This window comes from Bos indicus, chromosome 7, assembly GCF_029378745.1.
Source record: "Bos indicus isolate NIAB-ARS_2022 breed Sahiwal x Tharparkar chromosome 7, NIAB-ARS_B.indTharparkar_mat_pri_1.0, whole genome shotgun sequence".
NCBI lineage: Eukaryota > Metazoa > Chordata > Mammalia > Artiodactyla > Bovidae > Bos > Bos indicus.
This window is the reverse complement of record NC_091766.1, coordinates 7,116,392-7,137,025: the sequence shown is the minus strand read 5'-3', so window position 1 is coordinate 7,137,025 and position 20,634 is coordinate 7,116,392. Positions and strand designations below refer to the sequence as shown.

At 40.8% G+C, this 20,634-nt stretch overlaps 1 pseudogene; it reads left to right on the top strand.

The window, feature by feature from the left end:
* The first annotated feature begins 318 nt into the window (after positions 1 to 318).
* On the top strand, positions 319 to 5,474 carry LOC109560878 (olfactory receptor 10H4-like; annotated as a pseudogene).
* Positions 5,475 to 20,634: the final 15,160 nt, after the last annotated feature.

The following is a 20,634-nucleotide window of genomic DNA, read 5'->3' as shown; positions in this document are numbered from 1 at the left end:
ACATGTATTATGGTCAAGTAGGGAGCATCCCATGAATGAGTGTTGGTCCTGATGCCCATGGTTCTTTCTGAATGGACAAGCAAGAAAAGACTTTATTTTTCTCTTTACCCACCAATATAAAATAAAAAACAACAACAGAAAATAATTATAAAAACCAAAAAACATTGAAAATTTTCTCTATATCAAGCACTGTGTCCGGTGTTTTATAACTATCTTTTTAGCTATGACAAATGTAAAAAATAAATAAATAAATTATTTGTCTCCATGGCAATTGTTTATTAATTACAGGGCTATAAGAGAGAAGAAGTAGAAGCGAAAATGAAGGAGGGAGAAAAAGTAAGAAGTAAAGAGTGATTTAGAGGAGAAAGAAGGGTGACAGAGGGAAGGAGAAAGGGAAGAGGCATCAATGCTTAGGTAAGCACGTACACATGTTAAAAGTGTGTTGTTATCTCATGTCTTACAGAAATCTTTTTCCCACACTTAACTTTCAGTAACACATACATGTCTCATTACTGTGTTAAAGTTGTATCTTTTGGGGTAGTGTGTTTAAAGGGCAGAGGGCTATCTCAAGATGGCACAAAGAGAGATCAGAGGCTACCTACAGGTATCTTCATTATGCAGAAAGGAAATGTTGGTGGAGGTCACATAACACGTATATCTGTTTCACTCCCATGCTGAAATTTCAGAATATATGATTGAGGATCCAGGAATTCACATTCCTCTGTGGAATGTAAATTGTTAACTTAAAAGATGAGGTCAAATATTTGAGTTGCAAACAAAAGACATTTTATAAGGATAAACCCACAGCCACCAGTCATCTCATTAGCATACAAAAGACACTCTTATCACAGGGTCAGAGACCAAGGACAACACCAAAACCCCAAATATTTGTGTTTTATAACATAACAAGGACGCATATGTGAATGTCAGACTATGTGACTAGGTCACCAGGACCATGGGAATAGGGTGTAATTTGACTGAGAAGAAAAGTAAGATGATCCAATTTGACCAGAGATGTTGAACAATAAAATGCCCAAGAGAAACCTGTATCCAAGATTCAGCTCTCAATTATCCTTGTCTGGGAAGCCCTCCAGCTGCCCTCACCCTAGGGCAGAGTCACTGATTCCCACTTGGGATTTCTCCAGCTCCTGCCATACCTCTGACCCTTCCTTGATCCCAAGTTGATGACATTATCTGTGTCCAACCTAGTCTCCTCAATGCCTGGGAGCTTCTCAGCCCTGAACATGGGCTGAGATTTCTCGGAATACAGAAAGCAGGGAGTCTTTTTGTGTGTGGATATTTGGAGGAAATTTAGAGGCAGCAGTCCCTGAAGATCCCTTGTGGCCCCTGCCAGCCTCTCCAGACTCTAAGGACAGATCTTCTAGGCTGGCATCCTGAAGAGACCCTAGGGAGCAGCCAGCAGGAAAGGCTACAGCAGAAATAAGCAGACAGTATCTGCTCTAGGAGGTCCAAGCCCACCCCAGCTTATGGGTACCACTGATAGCATCACGCAGCTGAGATTCTTCTGCCCTTCCCTACTGGTCACTTCATGGAAAAGGCAGGCCAGGCTGAGGGAGACCTGGAGGGAATGGTAGGAAGGAAGAACCCTACAGTTGTGGGAAGCATCACCCAACCTGGCAATGGAGGTCAGTTCTGGGGAGAAGGTCATTAGGGAAGAGCTCCATCTCGGGAGGCTGCCTGAGGTCTTCTCAGTTTGTCTTTCTGAGTCTTTAGCTCTCACCCTACATAGGTGCCCTTTTCAGTTTGTGAGTCAGTGGTTCTCAGACCCAAGTCTTTGGAATATTTACATTTCTGGTTAACTCCAGCTGTTTTGTAGCAGAGATAATCTGAATGTGATGTGAAGACGTCTTGGGGTTCCTGACAACTATTCTGCAGGTCTGTGAGATCCTTATTCGACCAATGAGAATGTTTTTCATCATCTACTTCAACTAAAACAACATGTTTTAGATTGAATGAAGAAGCAGACACTGCCATCAAATTGTCTCCTACAAGGCACATATTAGGTGTATTCAAAAAAAAGTGCAACAAAGCCATTCTTCTCACTTTAAGTTTTTCTGAAAATGTTACTTGACTAAAATATGTTACTTAAATTAGCATGTGCTAGTTTTCTTAGTGTTCTTTTAAATGTACTAATAATTAAATATTTTTAATTCTTGGTTTTAATTTCTAGCATAGTAACAGTTGATAGTTACAATCCACTCAAACAAAAACCTTTTAGGGGCCTCAGTAATTTTTTAGTGTAAAGATATCCTGAGACAAAAATGCTTGAGAGTGGTTTCTGTATAGCTGCTGTTGCTATTGGGAGTTTTATCTTCATTTTAACTAAAATTGTATACTTTGAATGATTATTAGATATAATATTATGAGAAAGATCATGAATCTTTGGAAGTTCATCTTTCTTTATGTAGCCTTGTGATCTCTTATTGTTCTAACATGTTACATCTTTATTCTTCTATCTTTTCTAGATAGATGCTCAGGTCTTCCCTTCCAATCCTTATGTATCTTCTTTTTTCCCTTGTAGCACCCCTCATGACTTTCAGTTCCATGTTAAAGAACAACAGAGACAGTAAGTATGCTTGGCTTGTTCTTGATCCTAAAATAATGCATCTAGTTTCCCCATTAGTATACTACTTGCTGTCTTTATGGTATATTTTCTCTTCTTAAACTTATTTTTATTGGAATTCAGTTGCTTTACTATGTTATTATAGCTTCTGCTGTACAGCAAAGTGAATCAGCTATATGTGTACATACGAAAAAGTGAAAGTCTTAGTTGCTTGGTCATTTTCAACTCTCCATGACCCCCATGGACCATAGCCCACCAGGCTCCTCTGTCCATGGATTTTCCAAGCAATAATACTGGAGTGGCTGGCCATTCTCTTCTCCAAGGGATCTTCTTGACTCAGGTATTGAAACTGGGTCTCTTGCATTGCAGGTGGATTCTTTACCATCTAAGGTATCAAGAAGATCCCTGTATACATATATCCTCTCTTTTTCAGACATTTAGTATATATTCTTAATCTAGCTATGAAAGTCACCTTCCCACATGGTCAAAAGAGTTTGTTTTTTTTTTAATGTGAATAAAAGTTGAATATTAGGACATTATTCCTGCCTTATTTGGAATAGTAATAAATGATTTTTCTTTTATAGCTTATTGATGTAGTGAATCACATGATAGATTTTCTGATGTTGAACCATCCTTGTCATTAATAGGATAAATCAAAGCTACATGATCATAATATATTATTTTTACTACCTTGAGATTTTACTGGGTTATATCCTACTATGAATTTTTAAATCTGCATGAGTAGATAAAATGAGTTCATGATTATCTTCTCTTACAAATATTCTTACCTGGTTTTAGAATCCAGATTGCATGAACCTGATGCAATGAGCTGGGCAATTTCATGTATTTTTCTGTTTGTTGAAGAACATGCATATGATACTTACCCACTGTTCCTTAAAAGTTTAGAGAGCTTACTTGCAAACCCAATCGGGGAAATGATTTTAGGGAGGAAAGCTTTTTACCTAACTAAAACTTTTACAAAATATTTATGTATCTGGGACTCCTAATTTTTCTTGTGCCATTTTTGGAATTTTACACTCTTTTAAGAGTTCATTCATTTCATCTAGAGTTTCATATCTGTTGACATACTGTTTTACTATTTTTGTTAATTTCCAATATTCATTATATTTATATTTACTTCCTAATTTTAATTTCATGTTTAGTTGTTAGTATCTTTTCTTTCTGTCTCTCTATCTTATTAATCTTTCCCAGATATCTAATTTGACTTTATTTGAGCACATTTTTTTCCTGGATAAAATTTCTTAATAAAATATCTAAATTTGTATATTTAACTCCAGTATTATTTTACCCTAAAACTTTGATATTTGATGTTTGAACTATTCAATTAGAAATATTTCTGAATTTATTTTATGATTTACTTTTGAAAGAAAAGATTCTAATGAGAACCCAGTGGCCAAACTATGTCTTAAGCACTTGATACACGTAAGCATTTAATCTCAGTTTATCTTTATCACAAGACTGAATATTAAGAAGTATTATGATTTCGCCCATTTTACTGATGAAGATGGTGCTGCTGCTGCTTAGTCGCTTCATTCGTGTCCGACTCTGTGCGACCCCGGAGACGGCAGCCCACCAGGCTCCCCCGCCCCTGGGATTCTTCAGGCAAGAACACTGGAGTGGGTTGCCATTTCCTTCTCCAATGCAGGAAAGTGAAAAGTGAACGTGAAGTCGCTCAGTCGTGTCTGACTCCTAGCGACCCCATGGACCGCAGCCTTCCAGGCTTGTCCGTCCATGGGATTTTCCAGACAAGAGTACTGGAGTGAGGTGCCATTGCCTTCTCCATAAAGATGGTGAGACCCAGATAAATTAAGGACATTTAAAATAGTACACAGCTCTTAAATTTCCATTTGATCTACATCAGAGCCTATGCTTTAACCATTGTTGATTCTCTTTCTGATCTCCCCAGGTGCAGCATCCTCATCTAGTCAGAACTACAGCACAGTGTCTGAATTCATCCTCATTGGCTTCTCCAGCTTCCCTCAGCATTTCCTGCCCACCTTCTTCCTGCTGTTCCTGATGATGTACCTGTTCACACTGCTGGGGAACCTGCTCATCATGGGCACCATCTGGAGGGAGCACAGCCTCCACACCCCCATGTACCTCTTCTTGTGTGCCCTCTCCACCTCCGAGATCCTGTTCACTGTTGCAGTCACCCCTCGCATGCTGGCGGACATGCTCTCCACCCACCGCTCCATCACCTTTGTGGCCTGTGCCAGCCAGATGTTCTTCTCCTTTACGTTTGGCTTCACCCACTCCTTCCTGCTCATGATCATGGGCTACGACCGCTACGTGGCCATCTGCCACCCCCCTGCGCTACAACGTGCTCATGAGCACCCGTGACTGTGCCCGTCTTGTGTCCTGGTGCTGGGCTGGTGGCTCAGTCATGGGGATGATACTGACATTGATAGTTTTTCGCCTCACCTTTTGCGGGTCTAATGAGATTCACCATTATGGCTGTCACGTGTTTGCCCTCTTGAAGTTGGCCTGTGGGAAGGGGACAGCCGCTGTCACCACAGGTGTGATCCTGGTCTGTGTCACAGCCCTGATGGGGTGCTTATTCCTCATTTTCCTCTCCTATGTCTTCATCGTGGCTGCCATCCTGAGGATCCCCTCCAATGAGGGCCGGCACAAGACCTTCTCCACCTGTGTCTCCCACCTCACCATAGTGGTCGTGCACTACAGTTTTGCCTCCATCATCTACCTCAAACCCAAGGGCCCCCATTCTATCGACCTTAACACTCTGCTGGCCACCACCTACACAGTCTTCACCCCCTTTCTTAGCCCCATCATTTTCAGTCTGAGGAATAAGGAGCTGAAGATTGCCATTCAGAGAAGCTTCCACAGAAAATTCTCTTCTCTAGGCTTCTAATGGCCAGCTGGGTGGTGGAGAAATATGAACAAAGGGCTGGTGTAATAATGTCTATCTCCTTAGAACTGTTGTAAGGATTTAGGTTTGTGAGTATACCCACACTTCATAGAGTTTGATACACACTGGCTATTTGTTTTGCCTCAATGTTTTTGTCTCCCTCTTGCATAGACTTGAGCCATCATGATCTCTTTTTTATACCTCATGTGATAAAATCTGTCTCATTATCTATGCCTTAGAATGGTAATCTATCTATAAGCAGATGGGGAGCATCAGATGGGTGTGGAGGCACAGATGCAGGTGGATTGTCTTGAATGGGCAAGCAAGAGAAGATTTTCATATAAAATAAAAATAAAAAGATAACTGTGAAGCTGATAATATTGGGTTGGCCAAAATGGTTGTAAGATGTTATAGAAAACCTAAAGGAGCATTTTGGCCAGCCCAGTAAGTACCACCCAAACACTAAGCAGTTTTATGTATGAAGCACTGTGTTACATGTCTTTTTAAATTTTTTTTTTTTTTTGAGGTGGACCATTTTAAAAGTCTTTGTTCAAGTTTTTACAATATTGCTTCTATTTTATGTTTTGATTTTGTGGCTGCAAGACATGTGGGATCTTAGCCCCCTGACCAGGGTTGAAACCCACAGCCCCTGCACTGGAAAGGCAAAGTCTTAACCAGTGGGCCACCAGGGAGAGTGTGTTATCACTCAGTCATATGCGAATCTTTATGACTCCATGGACTGGAGCCCTCAGGCTCCTCTGTCCATGGGATTCTCTAGGCAAGAATACCAGAGTGGGTTGCCATTTCCTTCTTCAGGAGATCTTCCTGACCCAGGGATGGAACCCTGGTCTCCTGAATGGCAGGCAGATTCTTTCCCATCTGAGCCACCAGAGAAGTTCCCTCCAATGTCTTTTAATTGTCATCATCTTAGTTACAACACATGTGAAACAAGAACACTATTTGTTTCCAAGATAATGGTCTGCAATTTACATTTCCATATTATCTCTGGAATGGATAGACCTACCAGAGGTTTTCTGTCTTGAGCTGAGCTGAGTGAAGTAGGTCAGAATGCAGGTGGAAAGAAAAAGAGAATGAACTAGTGAATGGGAATCTTTTAAATTCATCTGTAAAATACATTGGATAAATAGGAAATGGGGGACTTCCCTGGTGGTCCAAAGGTTAAGAATCCACCTGCCAACACAGGAGACAGGGGTTTCCTCCCCAGTCTGAAAAGATTGCACATGTTATGAGGCAACTAAGCCCTTGCAGCACAGTTACTGAGCCAACGATCTAGTGATGTGGGCCACAGCTACCGAAGCCCACGCACCTAGATGCTGTGCTCCATGACTAGAGAAGCTACCTCAGTGAGAAGCCCAGGCCCCACAGAAAAGAGTAATCCCCACTCACCGCAACTAGAGAAAGTCTCCAAGCAGTCATGAAGACCCAGTGCAGGCCATAATTTTTTTTTTTTTTTGAAAATAGGAAACGGAGTCAAATCTGGGAAAGAGAGATAGAATGAAACTGTTGGCCCTTTAGTTCTTTGCTTTCTGCCATAAGGGTGGTGTCAATTGCATATAAGGAAGAAGAAAAAGAGGAAATGTAAGGGGTTTAGAAAGGGATGTATAGAGGAAGAGGGAGTGAAATAGGAGAGAAATAGAGTGAATGAGAGGAGGGAGAGAGAGAAAGGAGGGGGAAAGAAAAAAGAATAGAGGGTCAGTTCTTAAGTAAGAACCTAAAGTGTGTTAAAAGGATGTTTCTAGCTGACATATTATGAAAATTCTTTTTCCCCTTTCCTGCACATACATTAAGTAAAATATTAATTTCTCATGACTGTGTATAAGTTGTTTCTCTTTGGGGTGTATGTTCAAGGGTAAAGTGCTATCTAAAAAAGGCGCAGAGGTCAGAGGCTACTTTTGGATACTCCCATTATGCAGATGAGAAATGTGGGTGGAGGTCACACAACTGCTGAATAAAAGACTTATGGGGGGAACCTCACTGGTAGTCCAGTGGTAAATAGTCCTCCTTCTAATGCAGGGACGTGGGTTCAATCCTTGGTCAGGGAACTAAGATCCCACATGCCTTGGGGCAACTAAGCCCATGCACCACAGCTAGGGAGCCTGCATGCTGCAATGAAGACCAAACACAGCCAAAATAAAGGCAGGGGGCGGGGGGCGGGGAGTGGACTCATGGGGAAGTTTAGGTCTATCTGATTCCCATGCTGGATCCCGTGGGGATGATATGACTGAGGATCCAGGAAGGGGGCCTTCCATGGGATGTAAAGTTTTAGCTTGGGGTGAGACCAGACCTCAAGTTGGAGGCAGAAGAGATTTTAAAACAGGGATCTTAAGAATATCTATCATATATGAGTGCCTGCATTTTGTCTTACATTGTGGTAAGATTTCATTTATGTTAGCTTCTCAAACTCACAAAATACATCCATATATATCTGTATTTATGGGCTTCCCTGATGGCTCAGGAGGTAAAGAAACTGCCTGCAATGAAGGAGATGCAGGTTTGATCCCTGGGTCAGGAAGATCCCCTGGAAGAAGAAATGGCAACCCATTCTAATACTCTTACCTGAAAAATAAATCCCACAGACAAAGGAGCCTGGCAAGCTACTCTGTGAGGTTGCAAAGAATTGAACACGATTCAGCGACTGACGCATGCATGCATATGTTACACCCACATCTATTGTTACCCATATTTTTGAGTGGAGGAAAATGAAAATCTGATAGATTGAGCTATTTGTTCAAGCCACGGGCTTCCCAGGTGGCTCAGTAAACAATCCTCCTGCAATATAGGAGACCTGGGTTGTTCGATCCCTGGGTCGGGAAGATCCCCTGGAGAAGGAAATGGCAACCCATTCCTGTACTCTTGCATGGGAAATCCCATGGGCAGAGGAGCCTGGTGGGCTACAGTCCATGGGGTCCCAAAGAGTTGGACACCACTTTTAGCAACTAAACAACAATAACAGCATAGAGTTGAGCCTGCAGAAAATGAGTGACCTCTATTCAGCCACCTTATAAGCAAGAGCTGGCTCCTACTTGGCTCTCTATCAGCTGCTTGCCCCTTAAGTGGAAAAAACAGAATTCATTAAATTGGGGCTGGAGCTCAGAGGCATTCATTTCTTTGGGTTATGAGGAGGAGAGGCCACCCTGTTCCAGGAAGGGATGAAAACCTAGATTGGAAAGAAGAGACCAACTTTAGCAGACATCAATGAAATGAAGCCAAAGCTTAAAATATACTGTTCTCAGGTGGTTAGGAAGAAACACCCAATATGAGGGGCCCGGAGAGACAAGTCTTAAGTTTAATGAAACAGGCTATATGCTTTTTCTGTTTGGTTTTGTTAGCAGGTTTATTAATACAAAAAGACTGTTGTGTTTAAATACAGTTTCTTGAGCTAAAAATAATTTTGACTCCTATTATAAAGTCAGCCTCCTGGGTTGTATTGAAAGAATCATGTTAGTTCACTAGCAATATTTGGAAACATCCTTTGTCTCTACTATAAATTGTGAAGAAGTCCCAGATGGTAAGGACTGCCTCTTTTGAAAGAGTTATGTACAATGGATGACTAAGTGGCTAACACAAGCCCCGGGGTATAGCCAGTGCGCCATGACTGATCACAAATCTGGAGACATCTTAGAATACACTGATCATCCTGGGAAATGGGTAAGAATCAGACCATGTGAATATGAGAGAATTGACAGCATAGGTGACTTCTGAATTATATCCAAGAAGGGTCAGTGTGCTTCCCTGGGATCACTAAAGAAAAAAATCAACTCATTCTAGTTTGACTAATGTCATTGCATTCTGAAATTTAATAAACTGTATTTTTACTCCTTTACCATATTTTGTATTAATTGCTTTACAAATTTATGAATTTTTACATGGCATTAATTTAATTTACAAATTAAAAACAACCAAAGAAGTTGAACTTAGTGAATGTACATAGAATTAAGAGTCATGCTCTAGACCCCAAGGGCTGGATCAGAGTAAGAAGAGTGAGGCAGGTTGATGAAAGTGCAGAGTTGTAGCCCATTTTTATTTAAAATGCTGATACTCTGTTCATTGTGAACTTTTTACATTACTTTTGATTTTTAAAAATATTGCATGAAATGTGATTTTTCTTGGCCACTGAATTGTGTGGTGGTCCCTTAAATTTAGTTGTCAAGGGGATTTGCTTGCATCTAGTCCTAACCCTACTATAGTGACTTCCCCTTGTGTGTGTGCTAAGTCACTTCAGTCATGTCCGACTCTTTGAGATCCCGTGGACTGTAGCCTGCCAGGCTCCTCTGTCAATGGGATTTCCCAGGCAAGAATATGGGAGTGGGCCATTTCCTCCTCCAGGGGATCTTTCCAACCCTGGAACTGAACCACGTCTCCTGCAGTGGAAGGTGGATTCTTTACCACTGAGCCGCCAGGGAAGCACTTGCTAAGTAAATACTGCAGGGTTTATCCTCCTTGGCACTGCTGACATCTGAAGCTGGCTCATCTTTGCAGTGGGATCTATTCTGTATGAGAGATGGACTATTTCCTGCAATATCAGTAAACAAGCAGGTCACAATCATTGGCAATTGCAGCCCTCCAATGTGAGCTGGTGAGCCCTAAAGGCATTCTGGAAGGAGAAGAATACCTTCTAGCAGCCATCAGACTATACCCGTTCCCTACGGTGAGCCCTGTAGGAACTCATATGTACAGATGTGCAAGCTGGGTCATAAAGGTTGAGTGCTGAAGAACTAATGCTTTCTAGTTGTGATGCTGGAGAAGACTCTTGAGAGTCCCTTGGACAGAAAGAGGATCAAACCAGTCAATCCTAAAGGAAATCAACCCTGAATAATCATTGGAAGGACTGATGCTAAAGCTGAAGCTCTAGTACTTTGGCCACCTGACACAAAGAGCCGACTCATTGGAAAATACCCTGATGCTGGGAAAGAGTGAGAGCAGGAAAAGAATGGGGAGACAAAGGATGAGATGTTTGGATGGCATCACCAACCCAATGGACATGAGTTTGAGCAGACTCTGGGAGATAGTGAAAGACAGGAGAGCCTGGTGTGCTGCAGTCCATGGGGCCACAAAGAGTCAGACACGACTTAGTCACTGAAAAACAACAACAGTGAGCCCCAAGGGAGTTCAGGCATGTGAAACACACAGGAAACTGGCCCAAGATATGTGAGGTGCCTATGAAAGGAAAGATTTCAGTGAGCCCAGATTCCTGTATCTTCCCACACACAGAAAAGCCCTGAATTCCTTAACTTGGGATATTTGGTTTTCTTTAATAGTAACCTTTTGATGTTCACACTACCTGCCCTTATTACAAAACTTCTATATAAACTATATAACCTGGATCCTCCCCTCACCTCCACTGAGTCATTTGCTCAAGGCTGCTAGAGATGATGCCGGGGCTCCTTCAATTCAATTCAGTCACTCAGTTGTGTCCAAATCTTTGCAACACCATGGACTGCAGCACACCAGGCTTTCCTGTCCATCACCAACTCCCGGAGCTTTCTCAAACTCATGTCCATCCAGTCAGTGATGCCATCCAACCATCTCATCCTCTATCATCCCCTTCTCCTCCTGCCTTCAATCTTCCCGGGCATCAGGATCTTTTCTAATGAGTCAGTTCTTCGCATCAGGTGGCCAAAGTATTGGAGTTTCAGCTTCAGCATCCGTCCAGGACTCATCTCCTTTAGGACGGACTGGTTGGATCTCCTTACAGTCCAAGGGAATCTCAGGAGTCTTCTCCAACACCACAGTTGAAAAGCATCAATTCTTCGGCACTTAGCTTTCTTTATGGTCCAACTCTCACTTTCATATATGACTCCTGGGAAAACCATAGCTTTGACTAGATGGACCTTTGTCAGTAAAGTAATACCTCTGCTTTTTAATATGTTGTGTAGGTTTCTCATAGCTTTTCTTCCAAGGAGCAAGTGTCTTCCAAAATAAAACCTAAGTCTCAACTTTTAGGTTGTGACTATTTTTTAAGTCGATGTGCATTCTAAGAAGTTGAACAGCATCCCTGGCCTTGACCCACTAGACATTATAGCACATCTCCCCCTCCCCCAGTTGTAACAATCAAAAATGTCTCCAGAAAGTCCCAAGTATCCTTTGAAGGGGTCGCTTGTGAGAGCTGTTGGAGTACAGGAATGAAGGACAACCTGGCTGATGCTCCCAAGCTGCAGAGTCACACTCCTTTTGATGGCCCTTAGCACCTGGTCTGGGCTTCCCTGGTGACTCAGAGAGTAAAGAATCTGCCTGCAATGCAGGAGACCAGGCTTTGATCCCTAGGTCAGGAAGACCCCCTGGAGGAAGTATGGTTGGGAAGATCCCTTGGAAAAGGGAAGGGCAACCCACTCCAGTATCCTTGTCTGGAGAATTCCACGGACACAGGAGCCTTGCCGGCTACAGCCCATGGGGTCACAGAGTCAAACACGACTGAGTGAATAACACACTAACACTAGAACCTGATCCATGTCTTGGGGAGAGCTCTGACATTTCTCTGTGTGTCTTGCCACTAAGCACCATGGAAACTCTTCGAAGAGAGAGACTAACAACAGATCCATCTCTGTACTCTCAAAACTAGTACAAGAGTTGAGACACAGAAGGCCATAGGTAACTATTAAATAGATCTTTGAAAGCTGGCATTTACTGCGTCCTTACTGCATGCCAATCATGGTCAGTGCCCTACATAGAGGATGTTATTTAACTCTCTGAGCCATCCCAACAGGTGCATGCGTGTGTGTTAAGTAGCTTCCATCATGTCTCAGTCTGCAACCCTATGAACACTAGCCCACCAGGCTCCTCTGTCCAAGGGATTCTCCAGGCAAGAATACTGGAGTGGGTTGCCATGCCCTCCTCCAGAGGATCTTCCTGACCCAGGGATCAAACCCTGGTCTCCTGTATTGCAGGCAGATTCTTTACCACATGGCGACTCTCTTATTTCAACTTTTCTCTAAGTGTGAAGGTTGCATGAGTGCTTCAGTCATGTGCCACTCTTTGCACTCCCATGGCCTGTAGCCCTCCATGTTCCTGCGCCCATGGACTTTCCAGGCAAGAATACTGGAGGGGGTTGCCATTTCCTTCTCCAGGGCATCCTCTCCCCCAGGGGTCAAGCCCATGTCTCTTGCATCTCTGTTGGCAGACAGATTCTTTCCCATTAATGCCACCTGGGAAGCCCATTCTAAGATGTGGATATATCATATTGCAGGAAAGTGATGTGTGAAGGGCTGGATTGAAAGACAAACATTGGAAGCCTAAGTTGAGTGACCTTGAATGAGTCATACAACCATCCTGAGCTTCAGTCTCCCCTCTATCAGACGTAGTGGGTGTGAGTTTATCTGCCCTGATCCCTCTTTGTGAGGCTCATTCATATATGTAATGAGATAACATATGTGAAGAATAACAGGCAACCTGCCGTATATTCTGCAAAGGAGGCTGCTCAGGGTTCCCCAGTTTGACTGGACTTGTTTCCACATCCTCACACTTCATGTTAACATGAGAGGTGTTTACTGCTCAACTTATAAAGAAGGACTGAATTCAACTTTAGGACAAATGAGGTATAGTTTACTCTTCAACTTAAACGTGTGTGTGCATGTGCTTAGTCACTCAGTCATATCAAACTTTGTGCAACCCTAGGGACTACAGGTGGTCAGACTCCTCTAAGGGATTCTCCAGGGAAGAATACTGGAGTGCGTTGTCATGCCCTCCTCCAGTTGGGCCCTCCTCCTACCCAACCCAGGGATCGAACCCAGGTCTCCTGCATTGCAAGCAGATTCTTTACTGTCTGAGCCACCAGGGAAGACCAAGAATACTGAAGTGGATAGCCTATCACTTCTCCAAGGGATCTTCCCAACCCAGGAGTCAAACCAGGGTCTCCTGCATTGCAGGGGGATTTTTACCAGCTGAGCTACCAGGGAAGCCCATCAACTTAAACATAAATACACATATTTTCTTTTCCTTTAACTTTGGCTACTTTGTCTAATTAATTGCTTGTATGTTTTAATTACACTTGTTGCTGTGTATAACAGAATTACCATAACTAGTGTTCATTAAGTATTATAAAGACTTATCTTTATTTTTTTAGATAATCCAAGAATTCTTTAATTAATTCCTTTTATTTTATTTTACTTTTTAACTTTACAATATTGTATTGGTTTTTCCATGTATCAACATGAATCGCCAAAGGTATACACCTGTTCCCCATCCTGAACCCTCTTCCCTCCTCCCTCTCCGTACCATCCCTCTGGGTCGTCCCAGTGCACCAGCCCCAAGCATCCAGTATCATGCATTGAACCTGGACTGGCGACTCGTTCATGTATCATATTATACATGTTTCAATACCGTTCTCCCAAATCATCCCACCCTCTCCCTCTCCCACAGAGTCCAAAAGACTGTTCTATACATCAGTGTCTCTTTTGCTGTCTTGTATACAGGGTTATTGTTACCATCTTTCTAAATTCCACATATATGCGTTAGTATACTGTATTGGTGTTTTTCTTTCTGGCTTACTTCACTCCGTATAATACGCTCCAGTTTCATCCACCTCATTAGAACTGATTCAAATGTGTTCTTTTTAATGGCTGAGTAATACTCCATTGTGTATATGTACCACTGCTTTCTTATCCATTCATCTGCTGATGGACATCTAGGTTGCTTCCATGTCCTGGCTATTATAAACAGTGCTGCGATGGACATTGGGGTACATGTGTCTCTTTCAAATCTGGTTTCCTCAGTGTGTATGCCCAGCAGTGGGATTGCTGGGTCATAAGGCAGTTCTATTTCCAGTTTTTTAAGGAATCTCCACACTGTTCTCCAGAGTGGCTATACTAGTTTGCATTCCCACCAACAGTGTAAGAAGGTCCCCTTTTCTCCACACCTTCTCCAGCATTTATTGCTTGTAGACTTTTGGATTGCAGCCATTCTGACTGGCGTGAAATGGTACCTCATAGTGATTTTGATTTGCATTTCTCTGATAATGAGTGATGTTGAGCATCTTTTCATGTGTTTGTTAGCCATCTGTATGTCTTCTTTGGAGAAATGTCTATTTAGTTCTTTGGCCCATTTTTTGATTGGGTCATTTATTTTTCTGGAATTGAGCTTCAGGAGTTGCTTGTATATTTTTGAGATTAGTTGTTTGTCAGTTGCTTCATTTGCTATTATTTTCTCCTATTCTGAAGGCTGTCTTTTCACCTTGCTGATAGTTTCCTTTCCTTTGTTGTGCAGAAGCTTTTAAGTTGAATTAGGTCCCATTTGTTTATTTTTGCTTTTATTTCCAATATTCTGGGAGGTGGGTCATAGAGGATCCTGCTGTGATGTATGTTGGAGAGTGTTTTGCCTATGTTCTCCTCTAGGAGTTTTATAGTTTCTGGTCTTACATTTAGATCTTTAATCCATTTTGAGTTTATTTTTGTGTATGGTGTTAGAAAGTGTTCTAGTTGCATTCTTTTACAAGTAGTTGACCAGTTTTCCCAGCACCACTTGTTAAAGAGACTATCTTTTCTCCATTGCATATTCTTGCCTCCTTTATTCAAAGATAAGGTGTCCATACGTGCGTGAATTTATCTCTGGGCTTTCTATCTTGTTCCATTGATCTATATTTCTGTCTTTGTGCCAATACCATACTGTCTTGATGACTGTGGCTTTGTAGTAGAGCCTGAAGTCAGGCAGGTTGATTCCTCCAGTTCCATTCTTCTTTCTCAAGATTGCTTTGGCTATTCAAGGTTTTTTGTATTTCCATACAAATTGTGAAATTATTCTAGCTCTGTGAAGAATACCGTTGGTAGCTTGATAGGGATTACATTGAATCTATAAATTGTTTTGGGTAGTATACTCATTTTCACTATATTGACTCTTCCAATCCATGAACATGGTATATTTCTCCATCTATTAGTGTCCTCTTTGATTTCTTTCACCAGTGTTTTATAGTTTTCTATATATAGGTCTTTAGTTTCTTATGTAGATATATTCCTAAGTATTTTATTCTTTTTGTTGCAATGGTGAATGGAATTGTTTCCTTAATTTTTCTTTTTATTTTCTCATTATTAGTGTATAGGAATGCAAGGGATTTCTGTGTGTTGATTTTATATCCTTCAACTTTACTATAATCATTGATTAGTTCTAGTAATTTTCTGGTGGAGTCTTTAGGGTTTTCTATGTAGAAGATCATGTCATCTGCAAACAGTGAGAGTTTTACTTCTTCTTTTCCAGTTTGGATTCCTTTGATTTCTTTTTCTGCTCTGAAAAACTTCCAAAACTTCTAAAACTATGTTGAATAGTAATGGTGAAAGTGGGCACCCTTGTCTTGTTCCTGACTTTAGAGGAAATGCTTTCAATTTTTCACCATTCAGGATAATGTTTGCTGTGGGTTTGTCATATATAGCTTTTATTATGTTGAGGTATGTTCCTTCTATTCCTGCTCTCTGAAAATTTTTTTTATCATAAATGGATGTTGAATTTTGTCAAAGGCTTTCTCTGCATCTATAGAGATAATCATATGGTTTTATTTTTCAATTTGTTAATGTGGTGTATTACATTGATTGATTTGCAGATATTAAAGGATCCTTGCATCCCTGGGATAAAGCCCACTTGGTCATGGTGTATGATCTTTTTAATGTGTTGTTGGATTCTGATTGCTAGAATTTTGTTAAGGATTTTTGCATCTATGTTCATCAGTGATATTGGCCTGTAGTTTTCTTTTTTTGTCACATCTTTGTCAGGTTTTGGTACCTGGGTGATGGTGGCCTCATAGAATGAGTTTGGAAGTTTACCTTCCTCTGCAATTTTCTGGAAGAGTTTGAGTAGGATAGGTGTTAGCTCTTCTCCAAATTTTTGGTAGAATTCAGCTGTGAAGCCGTCTGGACCTGGGCTTTTGTTTGCTGGAAGATTTCTGATTACAGTTTCAATTTCCGTGCTTGTGATGGGTCTCTTAAGATTTTCTATTTCTTCCTGGTCCAGTTTTGGAAAGTTGTACTTTTCTAAGAATTTGTCCATTTCTTCCCCGTTGTCCATTTTATTGGCATACAATTGCTGATAGTAGTCTCTTATGATCCTTTGTATTTCTGTGTTGTCTGTTGTGATTTCTCCATTTTCATTTCTAATTTTATTGATTTGATTTTTCTCCCTTTGTTTCTTGATAAGTCTGGCTAATGGTTTGTCAATTTTATTTATCCTTTCAAAGAACCAGCTTGTGGCTTTGTTGATTTTTGCTATCGTCTACTTTGTTTCTTTTGCATTTATTTCTGCCCTAATTTTTAAGATTTCTTTCCTTCTACTAACCCTGGGGTTCTTCATTTCTTCCTTTTCTAGTTGCTTTAGGTGTAGAGTTAGGTGTTTTATTTGACCTTTTTCTTGTTTCTTGAGGTATGCCTGTATTGATATGTACTTTCCCCTTAGGACTGCTTTTACAGTGTTCCACAGGTTTGGGGTTGTTGTGTTTTCATTTTCATTCGTTTCTATGCAAATTTTGATTTCTCTTTTGATTTCTTCTGTGATTTGTTGGTTATTCAGCAGCGTGTTGTTCAGCTTCCATATGTTGGAATTTTTAATAGTTTGATTTCATTTTTTTTTAATTTACCAAGGCTAGATGTATGGCCCAAGATGTGATCTATCTTGGAGAAGGTTTCATGTGCACTTGAGAAAAAGGTGAATTCATTGTTTTGGGGTGAAATGACCTACAGATATCAATTAGGTCTAACTGGTCTATTGTATCATTTAAAGTTTGTGTTTCCTTGTTAATTTTCTGTTTAGTTGATCTATCCATAGGTGTGAGTGGGGTATTAAAAGTCTCCCACTATTACTGTGTTATTGTTAATTTCCCCTTTCATACTTGTTAGCATTTGTCTTACATATTGCGGTGCTCCCGTGTTGGGTGCATATATATTTATAATTGTTATATCTGCTTCTTGGATTGATCTTTTGACTATTATGTAGTGACCTGCTTTGTCTCTTTCCACAGCCTTTGCTTTAAAGTCTATTTTATCTGACATGAGTATGGCTACTCCTGCTTTCTTTTGGTCTCTATTTGCATGGGAAATCTTTTTCCAGCCCTTCACTTTCAGTCTGTATGTGTCCCCTGTTTTGAGGTGGGTCTCTTGTAGACAACATATGTAGGGGTCTTGTTTTTGTATCCATTCAGCCAGTCTTTGTCTTTTGGTTGGGGCATTCAACCCATTTACATTTAAGGTAATTTTTGATAAGTATGATCCCGTTGCCATTTACTTTATTGTTTTGGGTTTGAGTTTATACACCCTTTTTGTGTTTCCTGTCTAGAGAATATCCTTTAGTATTTGTTTGAGAGCTGGTTTGGTGATGCTGAATTCTCTCAGCTTTTGCTTGTCTGTAAAGCTTGTGATTTCTCCTTCATATTTGAATGAGATCCTTGCTGGGTACAATAATCTGGGCTGTAGGTTATTTTCTTTCATCACTTTAAGTATGTCTTGCCATTCCCTCCTGGCTTGAAGAGTTTCTATTGAAAGATCAGCTGTTATCCTTATGGGAATTCCCTTGTGTGTTATTTGTTGTTTTTCCCTTGCTGCTTTTAATATTTGTTCTTTGTGTTTGATCTTTGTTAACTTGATTAATATGTGTCTTGGGGTGTTTCACCTTGGGTTTATCCTGTTTGGGACTCTCTGGGTTTCTTGGACTTGGGTGATTATTTCCTTCCCCATTTTAGGGAAGTTTTCAACTAGTATCTCCTCTAGTATTTTCTCGTGGTCTTTCTTTTTGTCTTCTTCTGGGACTCTTATGATTTGAATGTTATAGCGTTTAATATTGTCCTGGAGGTCTCTGAGATTGTTCTCATTTCTTTTAATTCATTTTTCTTTTTTCCTCTCTGATTCATTTATTTCTACCATTCTATCTTCTAATTCACTAATTCTGTCTTCTACCTCTGTTATTCTACTGTTTGTTGCCTCCAGACTGTTTTTTATCTCATTTATTGCATTATTCATTATATATTGACTCTTTTTTATTTCTTCTAGGTCCTTGTTGAACCTTTCTTGCATCTTCTCAATCCTTGTCTCTAGGCTATTTATCTGTGATTCCATTTTGATTTCAAGATTTTGGATCATTTTCACTATCATTATTCGGAATTCTTTATCAGGTAGATTCCTTATCTCTTCCTCTTTTGTTTGGTTTGGTGGGCATTTATCCTGTTCCTTAACCTGCTGGGTATTCCTCTATCTCTTCATCTTGTTTATATTGCTGAGTTTGGGGTGTCCTTTCTGTATTCTGGCAGTTTGTGGGGTTCTCTTTATTGTGGAGTTTCCTCACTGTGTGTGGGTTTGTGCAGGTGGCTTGTCAAGGTATCTTGGTTAGGGAAGCTTGTGTCTGTGTTCTGGTGGGTGGAGCTGGATTTCTTCTCTCTGGAGTGCAATGAAGTGTCCAGTAATGACTTATGAGATGTCTATGGTTTTGTAGTAACTTTGGGCAGCCTGTATATTGGAGCTCAGGGCTGTGTTCCTGTGTTGCTGGAGAATTTGCGTGGCATGTCTTGCTCTGGAACTTGTTGGCCCTTGTGTGGTGCTTGGTTTCAGTGTAGGTATGCAGGTGTTTGATGAGCTCCTGTCAATTAATGTTCCCTGGAGTCAGGAGTTCCCTGGAGTCAGGGTTTCAACTTAAGCCTCCTGCTTCTGGTTTTCAGTCTTATTTTTATAGTAGTCTCAAAACTTCTCCTTCTATACAGCACCATTGATAAAACATCTAGGTTAAAGATGAAAACTTTCTCCACAGTGAGGGGCACCCAGAGAGGTTCACAGAGTTACATGGAGAAAAGAAGAGGGAGGAGGGAGTTAGAGGTGACCCAAATAAGATGAGGTGGAATCAATAGAGGAGAGAGCAGGCTAGCCAGTAATCACTTCTTTATGTGCACTCCACAACTGGACCGCTCAGAGATGTTCATGGAGTTATACAAAGAAGAGAAGAGGGAGGAAGGAGACAGAGGTGGCCAGGAGGATAAAAGGGGGGAATGAAAAGGAGAGAGACAGATACAGCCAGTAATTATTTCCCTAAGTGTTCTCCACCATCTGGAACACACAGAAATTCACAGAGTTGAGTAGAGCAGAGAGGGGTTAGGGAGGAGACACAGGCGACCTGGTGGAGAAAAAGGAGAGTCCAAAGAGGGAGAGAGCAGTCAAGCCAGTAATCTCTCTCCCAAGTAAAAATGGGTACTGAAGATTGGGTTCTTAAAGGTACAAAATTGATAACAAATACCAAAAAGAAAAAATTAAAAATTTAGAGTAGAGTTTGGAATTTCAAAAATACAGTGTTAAAGAAAAGAAGAAGAAAAATAAACAGAGGGGGAAAAAAATCACAAAAACTATTTTAAAAATATAGGTACAAAATTGATAACAAATACCAAAAAGAAAAAATTAAAAATCTAGAGTAGAGTTTGGAATTTCAGAAATACAATGTTAAAGAGAAGAAGAGAAAGAAAAAAAATAAAAAAGAAAGAAAGAGAGAAAAAAAACAAAGTCACAAAAATTATAAAAAATATATATATGAAGTTTGCTTTTAAAAAAAATAGGGTCTTTATTTTTGCAAAGTAATAGTAGGTTATAAAAGTGAAAATTAAAGGAGTAATAGAGGACTTAAATTTTTTTTTTAATTAAAAAAAAAGAAAGAATTATCGTAAAAATAGTAAAAATATATCTAGGACTTACTTTGGTATTGTTGTGGGTATTGTGGGGTCAGTTCATTTTCGGCTAGTTTCTTGGTCTGGCTTATATTTCTTAAGATCTATAGGCCCCTTCCTATGTAGTCGGGAGAAGGCAATGGCACCCCGCTCCAGTGTTCTTGCCTGGAGAATCCCAGGGACAGGGGAGCCTGGTGGGCTGCCGTCTATGGGGTCGCACAGAGTCGGACACGACTGAAGTGACTTAGCAGTAGCAGTAGCAGTCCTATGTAGTCAGTACTAACCATAGGGTTTTAATCTATTGCACCTGTCGCTTCCAAGGCGGTTCCCTCTATTTTAGCTTCTTCTGTTTGCTGGTCTCTTCAGTGTCTGATTTCCGCCCTGACACAAAGCGGGCGGTGGTGGACACTTGTTTTGTTTTGTTTTGTTTTTTTAGGCTCACTTGTTCGGTCGCACTGTGGGGAGGGAGGGATGCTGCAAACAAATAACACTGGCGTGTGCTCGCAATGCCTCAGCCACACTGGGCCTGCCCCTACT